We start from the raw sequence: 8484 nt of genomic DNA on the forward strand, positions 1-8484 counted from the left end.
ACACAACTGAAAACAAATAAAACAGCAGAGAGGGGCTGTCTCCTAGATTTGGAGGTTTGAAGTCTGAGGTCATGTTAGCAGAACTGTGCCCTCTGTAGGGAAGAAGGTTCTCTGTGCCCCTCTCTCTTAGCTTCTGGGGCACTGGCACTTCTGAGCTTATAAACAGAGCCTTGCACCCTGAGCCTCCACCTCCACTTGGAGAGACTTTTTAAAAAAAATTATGTGTATGAGTGTATTGCCTGCATGTGTGTAAGTGTACCCATGTCATGCAATACCACGGAGGTCAGAGAGGGTGTTGGGTCCCCTGGAACTGAAGTTACGGCTGTCTAGTCACCATGTGGTTGTTGGGGACCAAACTCTGGTCCTCTGCAAGAACAGCCAGTGTTCTTAACCACTGAGCCATCTCTCCAGCTCCCCACATGAAGAGTCTTTGATCTTCACGTCATCTCCTCTCCTTGTGTCTGTCTCTTCTTATGAGTACACCAGTATCTAGACCTCATCTTAAGTTGATTACATCTACAAAGACCCTATTTCCAAATAAAGTCCCAGGCACAAGTACTTGTTGTCTGTCACTACCCAGATTCAGATGAGACACAAGGAAGACCTGAGAGGAAAAGTGCAAACAGAAAACATATTGGGGGTCTTCAACAGATTCCGCCATCCAAAGGAACAATGTTCTCAGAGTTCAGAAAGTGCCGAGTGCCAGCCGCAGGGTGGAGATGGAGACGGGCCAGCCACACTCCTGCGTGCGCTTGGCTCGCACAGTTTGGCTAGCGAGTGTGAAGGCCTGGCAAGTACTGAAAACTCAAAGGTCTCATACTAAAGTTCCAGTTTCCAGCTTTTTCCAGATGATCGAGTGTTCTCCTTCCCACATCTAAACAACTGGCTGGCACCAAGGTAGAGAGCCAAAGTGCCCTTCACTCCTGCAGTGCCTGGAAGCTATCTAAAATAACTTGCCTGACATACCAACAAGGCCATTCGTGGCATGAGGCCCCCTGAAGAGGAACTGGACAGGACCTGGGCTTCCTGTGGAAGGAGGCCATGATGCTTGAGGCCAGGCCACCTGGGTGGTGGTGGGGGTTCTGCTCATCCTGGGCTCCCAGGCTGAGGTTTAAGCCTGGGCCTTCTGGGAGGGTAGGGAGGCACTCTGCAGGGGAGTGGGAGGGTGGAGAGCCTCCTGAAGAGGGATGAAGGCCAAGGGAGCTTTCTGGGGGGGGAGTGGGGGGAGCCTTGTGCAGGGTGAGGGAGCTCTGCTGATCATCCTGTCAAGGGAACACCAGACAGACAGAACCACCACTCCTCCTCACAACAGCAGAGGAAACTGAGGCAACAGATGCTTTTCTAAAAACATTCTGGGGCTTTCTAGTAAGTGGCAGAGAACTATTTATATTCAGGACTTAGGCTGCCTTTGCACCTGTTGCATCAGTCAAGTGACCTGAATTCAATTCCCAGACAACGTAAAGGTAGGAAAGAATTACCACCAAGTTGTCCTCTGACCTCCACATGGCACATGTACAATAATATTAATAGTTTCTTTAAAATGTTTAAAGAGGGGCTGGAGAGATGGCTCAGTGGTTAAGGACACTGGCTGTTCTTGCGGAGGACCCAGGTTCAAATTCCAGCACCCACATGGCAGCTAACACCTCCGTGGGCATTGCACAACACGGGTGCACTTACCTACATGCAGGCAATACACACATACACATAAAATAAAAATAATAAGCTGGGCGTGGTGGCACACGCCTTTACTCCCAGCACTTGGGAGGCAGAGGCAGGCGGATCTTTGTGAATTCAAGGCCTGTCTGGTCTGCATAGCGAGTTCCAGGACAGCTGGGGCTACAAGGAGACCCTGTCTCAAAAAGACAAAAGAATAAAAAAATAAAATTAAAAAAAATGTTTAAAGAATTATATTCAGGATTTGTCAACATAGAATAAATAAAATGTGCTATGCATACAAAATGAGGTATTATTCAATCACAAACAAAAATGAAATTTCACCATTTACAAGAAAATGGTGGAAGTGGTGATAATCATAGTAAGCAAAAATAAGTCAGACTCAGATAGGCAAATGCCATATGATTTGTCTCAAATTGTTTTGTTCCAACTTATTTTTATTTTATGTGTATGAGTATATTGCCTGCATGTACGTAAATGCAACCATGTCGTGCAATGCCCAAGAACAGAAGAAGGTGTCGGATCCCCTGGACCAGGAGTTACAGACGGTTGTGGTTGTTAGCCACCATGTGGGTGCTGGGACTCGAACCTGGGTGTTCTGCAAGAGCAGCCAGTGCTCTTAACTCTGAGCCATCTCTCCAGCCCTTGTCTCATATTTGTAGTCTAGATTTCTTAAGAGGCACAAAAATAGAAAAGAGACTATTTAAGGGTAAAGAGGACCAGTGGAAAAAGGGAGGGAGACTAGAGAGGAAGCAGGAAGGGTGGGTATGATCAAAGTGCACTATATCATGTATGGAAATGTCCTCACGAAACCCAGTATAGTAAAAATGGTGTAAGCTAATTAAATAAATATATTTGCGATTTCTCTGTAGGTGCGCACCTAAATAAATTTGAGATTTCTCACTAAGTCATCCTTTTCAATGAAACATTGACTATTCTAGAAGTTGTGCTTATCCCTCTTGCTAAACCTTCCATCATATTTATGTCTCGCAGGTTCAGTTCAAGGAAGTCACACTAAAAACACTAAATAGGCTAGCTTCCCATAGAAGGGGATTAAGGAATCTAGAAAGAACTTGGTTTTCCAGTGCAGAGGATCAAAGCCAGGGCCTTTCACATGCTAGGTAAGCACCATCCTGGTGATCCACACCGTCAGCTCCTACAGAGAGTGAGTTCTAGTTAACAGCTTACCCACAAATTCCCCCAAATCCTACCACCCACCTTACCTCTGTCCTTAACCCTTCTCCTTTCTTCATCAAACAGTAAAAGTTAGAGCTCTAGTTGCAATATGGTTCGTCCCCTGAAAAACTCCCCAATGCAAAGGTGTTGAGTGATTGGGAGACCTTTGAGTGGCATTTGAGTCTTGAGCAATTTGCCCTCATGAAGGAATGGGCATAGTTCTCTCCTGAGAGAATTAACTATCACAGAGCAGTTGTCATAAAGTTTGACTTCCTTGCTATGTGAACTGCTCTTTCCTTTTCTACCATGACACCAGGCAGATGTAGGTACCTTCCCAACCTTTAGAACAATGATTCAAGATAACCCCTTTCCTCTGTAAGTTACATAGCCTCAGGAATTCTGCCATAGCAACAGAAAATAGACTGTGAGACGATTAGTAAACTATTAAACCCTTCCTAAATGCCAGGCAGTTTGGGAAGTATCAGGATTGCCTCCCCTGGTGCTCACAGTATAGTAGAGGAGGTCAGAAGAGGGTGTTAGACCCCCTGGAACTGGAGTTACGGACGTTAACTGCCATGTGGGTGCTGGGAATCCAACCTGGGTCCTCTGAAAGAGCAGCCAGTACTCTTAACCACTAAGTCATCTCTCCAGCCCCTCCTGTGGCTTTTCTAAGAGTTCTTTTGCCAGCCAAGCTGAAGGCTAGCGGACACTGGCTACATCATGACTGCTGTACAGACACAAAAATTTCACACTGTAAGGCATGGAGATGGGCTGGCCAGTGAAATGAGAAGTGGATCATGCCACCAAAGACTGCACTGGACCAGGGTAAGGGCAAAGACTGGGTCCTTCCATAGGACACTTCTAGGTGACTATACAGGTGGAAAAGGAACAGAGAAGCCCTTGTCGCCAAAGAACGAGAAAAGAGAAGCCACTCACATCCTGCCCACCCTAGTTCACAGTGCAGTGCAGAGCTGAGAAGCCTGTGGATCAGTGGGTGTGGCCAGCACTGGGTTTTTAACCTCCCTTCATAATGGACCACTCGCAGAAATGGGACCTTTTCTAATTCCCAATTTCTTTATAGCAATCCTGGAGAAAACATTGTTTATTCCATTAGTGATGGTTGCTAGAAGTAATAGCTCCCCAGCTTTGGAGGACACCAAGGTAGTTAGGTAGTTAGGATCCATGGTCAGCTGCAAAAAATATTTGATTAGGGAGACCCGTAGAATAAACACAGGCTGAACATCATTCTGACCTTTTTCTGAGCACAGAAAGAAGCAAGACTTGTCCTGAAATTCGCCAAAGGTCTTGAACAGAAAAGTGAAAAGGCAGGTTAGTGAGAGAAAGGACGAGAGAGGAGAGAGAAAATTTTTATTTATTTATTATTGTATGTGTACATGTGAGTTTGAGAGTGGTGAACACAGGTGAGTAATACCACGACACACGTGTGGAGGTCAGAAGACGACCTGCAGAGTCAGTTCTTTCCTTCCCACCAAGTGGGTTCTGGGGTGCAAATTCAGCCTGCTTGGTAGCCAGCATGTACCTTTACCCATGGAGCCATCTTGCTAGCCCCTAAGACATATTTTTGACACATATTTTTTAAATGTGGAACTAACCCAGCATAGTAAATGTTTATTCATATCTTTTTTTTTATTTTTTTATTTTTTGGTCTTTTTGAGACAGGGTCTCCCTGTAGCCCCAGGTGGCCTGGAACTCACTATGTAGACCAGGCTGGCCTTAAACTCACAGAGATCTTCCTGCCTCTGCCTCCCAAGTGCTGGGATTAAAGGTGTGTGCCACCATGCCCAGCTTATTCATATCTATTTTAATAAAGAAATTCGCCTTTCTTTAAAAAGAAAGCCTGAAGAAAAAGTAAGTTTCAGTATCTATTGCCTAGCCAATGAAAGTTTGAAAAGTGAAGTTTAGGTTTCAGGGTTAGAGTCCAAGCCCTGTACTTCACCCCCATGGAGACAAACCATAGGCACAACCCAGGCCAGAGCTACATATACTCAGCTTTTGTGGCGTGCCTCCCTAACCCCAGGGGGAAATGATGGTACAATTGGATACTGTGCTGCGCACTCATTTTTCATTACTAAAAATCATACAGTCATACAATCCTTATCTTCTCCAAGCTTGTTACTTTGTTAGTTTGGTTGCAGTTTTTTGAGGCAGGATCTTACCATGCACCCCAGGCTGACCTTGACTTTGAGATACTCCTGCTTCCCCAATATTAGAACCACCATGCCTGGTTTCTATCTGCACTATCCTGTGATACACAATGTACTAGTTGAAAAGAACACCTCTCACACTTTCCAAGTATTCAGACTACTTGAAATGTCACTGTTGAAATGCAGGTTTGGCATGCAGGTCTAGAGGGACCTGAGATTCTTTGCCTCTCACAAGCTCCCAGGTGCTGGTACTGGGGCTGGTCTGGAACACACTCCTGAGAAGGCTCTGAACTGGTTGGAAACCACATGGTCACCGCTACTCTCACACATTTCAAATACAGTGAAGACTGCAACGAAGGCACTCAGTTTTTCTAGTACCTTAAAAACAAAAACAAAGAAAGGCTTGTTTTAGAAGGCAAAATCCATGGCCCTGGCCCCAATAATTCTGATTCTTCCATACCACCTCCCTGCTTAGACCCAAGCTTGACCACAGCAGAAGGGAGGCTCCCACTTCTGACCTTACCTCCTGCTGCTGTCCCCTTTGCCCTCAAAGCAGCAGCTCTGGGCCTTGTCTCTTCCTTGAATACATCAGGTTTGCTTCCATGACTGTTCCTGTTCTTCTCTCCCAGCCCAGATGTGACCTCCCCAGGAGGCCTTCGCTTGACCACCCAGTCTAATTAAACTGCGCTCTCTCCTAGTTGCTGTCTTCACTACTCTGTTTTCTTGCCTCCCTGGTTCTGTTACTCTGGAAATTGTCTTGCTTCTGTATTTGTTTATTGGTTTCCTGTCTTCCTCCTAAGAGCACAGACTCCACCTGCCTGCTCAGCCACTGAATCCCCAGCACCTAGCACAGTGCTGGCGATGGGAGTGACTGAGTGGATGGATTCTCAAGCCAAGAAGCAAGATGTATGGAAAGTAAACAGTTCTGGCCTTGGAACCCTAAATGGCAGAGTGTAGATGTTGGTGTTTAATGAGCAGAAGAGACACAGGGGTAGGTAGATTCAGAGCGTAGAAGAACAGCAGACTTAGACCAGAGGATGGGATTGTGCTGCAGCTTCCTAGACAGGTGCTGTATAATATATACTACATTATCCTACCACACATAAATGACCATGGTTGTGTGTATATATGTTTCTCCTTTAGAACATTTTCCATATTTTCTAATGTGAGCATTGTACAGATACATCTGGTCCAAGCACTGTCATTCTCTGCTTTTGAGTATTTCGCACTACAGAATGGACATGTTCTCACACCTAGGATGTAACTTTGAAACACTTTTAATGGTTGTTTAGCATCCTATTGTATGATTGAAATACAATATTTCATTTATTTTATGTTCAGAAAGTCACTCAACTTTGTACTAGCCATCTTTCAAGTTGAAGATGAATGGCTAATAAATGAGTTTTCACCTGGATGAGAGCAACAGTTCTCAACTGGTTGATTCTGGCCCATAAGAGACATTGGTTATATCCAGAAATGTCTTTGGATGGGATGACTGAAGAGGTTATCCACAGGGGGTAGAGCCTAGATGCTGCCAACCTACCTGAGGCATAAGACATCAAAAAGGACTGTCCAGCCCAAAGTCAATAGTGCTGGGCCAGAAACTTGCTGTCCAGGACAGTGTCAGGGTTAATATTCAACAGCCACTTAAAATTCCAATTAGGGTTCTGCCATTAGGGAGTGGGACTTTGCCCTGGGACTCTGCTCAAAAAAGTCTCAGTGAACTAGAACACCCTGTTACTAGAAGCTAGAAAACTGAGAGTATGCTCCTGTAATTCCTATTTTATCAGTAACTTCAATAACAATAATAGAAAGTGGAAAGAGATTTCTTATGTGTATGTATGTATGTATGTATGTATGTATGTATGTATGTATGTATGTGTGCTGGGGATCCAGGACCCCAGAACTTCTTGACTGCTAGGCAATCAGTCTTCCTGCCACTGAGCCACATCCTTAGCATCAAGTTGTATTTTAAAAATTAAGTTCCAGGGGGCTGCAGAGATAACTCAGTGGTTAAGAGTACTGACTGCTCTTGCAGGGGACCCAGATTCAGTTGCCAACCCACATGGTGGCTAACAACTCCAATTCTAGGAGATCCAACACCCTCTTCTGGCCTCTGCAAGTGCACATACATGCATGCATACAAAACACTCATACATTTGAAATAGAAATAAGTAAAATTAAACAAAAATTTAAGTTCTAGGGGGGCCCAGAGTAGATGAAGCAAACCCTGGACCCATTAAATTTTTTTTTTCCTAGGGCAGAGAAGTGATAGGGTCATTACAGAACTGGAGTTTCTAAGTCTAAAAGAGGTTTTGATTAAATGTGGGTGTCTGGAGTCCCATTTCCTTTTCTTGAGTGGAGATTTGCTCGTTGATAGCTTTTGCAATGTATGAAGGTGTTGGGAGCCCTGGCCTAGTCAGCAAAGTCCTTCCTTGCTATTGAGAAATACACACGCCTTTTTATTCCAGGTTTCGATCTTTCCTGACCTTTGTACAAAGATAATTGGTGTAGAGACAGTTCGTGGTGAAGATTCAGATACCAGTGTTTTCATCACAAAGGGAGTGTTTGCCTTCCTCTTATACCCAGATTCTTTCTGGGACTGAGTGGAAAAGGAGTTGAACTTGAAAATGTTTGGAATTGCATTTCAGATATTTAGAAGACTAAGCCAGGAGCCTTCCCAAGGAGGTGCCAAGTGAGAGCTGCCAAACAGCAAAACCAGAAAGCAGGCTCTGAGATCTAATGATTGAAGTGCAGTCTTTACTTGACACAGCTTGGAAGGAGGGTGCTGAATCTGGGCTGAGGTCAGTATATACAACTTGAGGTGAATGTACGCCTCTGAACACCATGCTTGTTGGCAATTTTGCCTCCATAGTATTTTACCTGCCTCCTCTGCAGAACCTCAGACCTGTGGGGAGCAGTCAGGAGAGACTGTCTTATAGGCAGAAGACATCCTCCCTTCTCCTCAACTCTTTCCTAGCAGACAAGAGGCTTATCTGGGCTGCAACAAGCTACATCAGCTAATGACACATGCCTGGGAGAAGAGCTGGGGGGAAAGACAGACAGAGCTAGGAAGACAGAGCTGTGGGACTGGAAGACAATTTAAAATAAGCAACCATGGCCCCAAAGAGAATATGTTGGCTATAAAATAAGTGCAGGAATTAAGGAGATGGATGGGAAGTCAATTCTCAGGTCTTCCTCTTTTAGGTGATTGGCACATTTTTTTCTCCTTGTAGTCAGGAGCCTTTGGTTTGCAAATACTCATTTTCTTTGCAATTTTCTATTAAAATATTGATTCAGCTCCTGAAATGATATATCCAATGCTTTCAAGATTTGTTAAGGTTGTAGAGATAAGCCTGTCTCTCATTGGCAAGACACACACATCTGCAAACACGAATGTTCCTGGATATGCAGGTCCTGAAACATAGACTCTCTCTACATGCGTGAACACACACACACACACACACAC

The sequence above is a fragment of the Nannospalax galili genome, unplaced genomic scaffold (genome assembly GCF_000622305.1).
Source record: "Nannospalax galili isolate Female #2095 unplaced genomic scaffold, S.galili_v1.0 scaffold1093, whole genome shotgun sequence".
NCBI lineage: Eukaryota > Metazoa > Chordata > Mammalia > Rodentia > Spalacidae > Nannospalax > Nannospalax galili.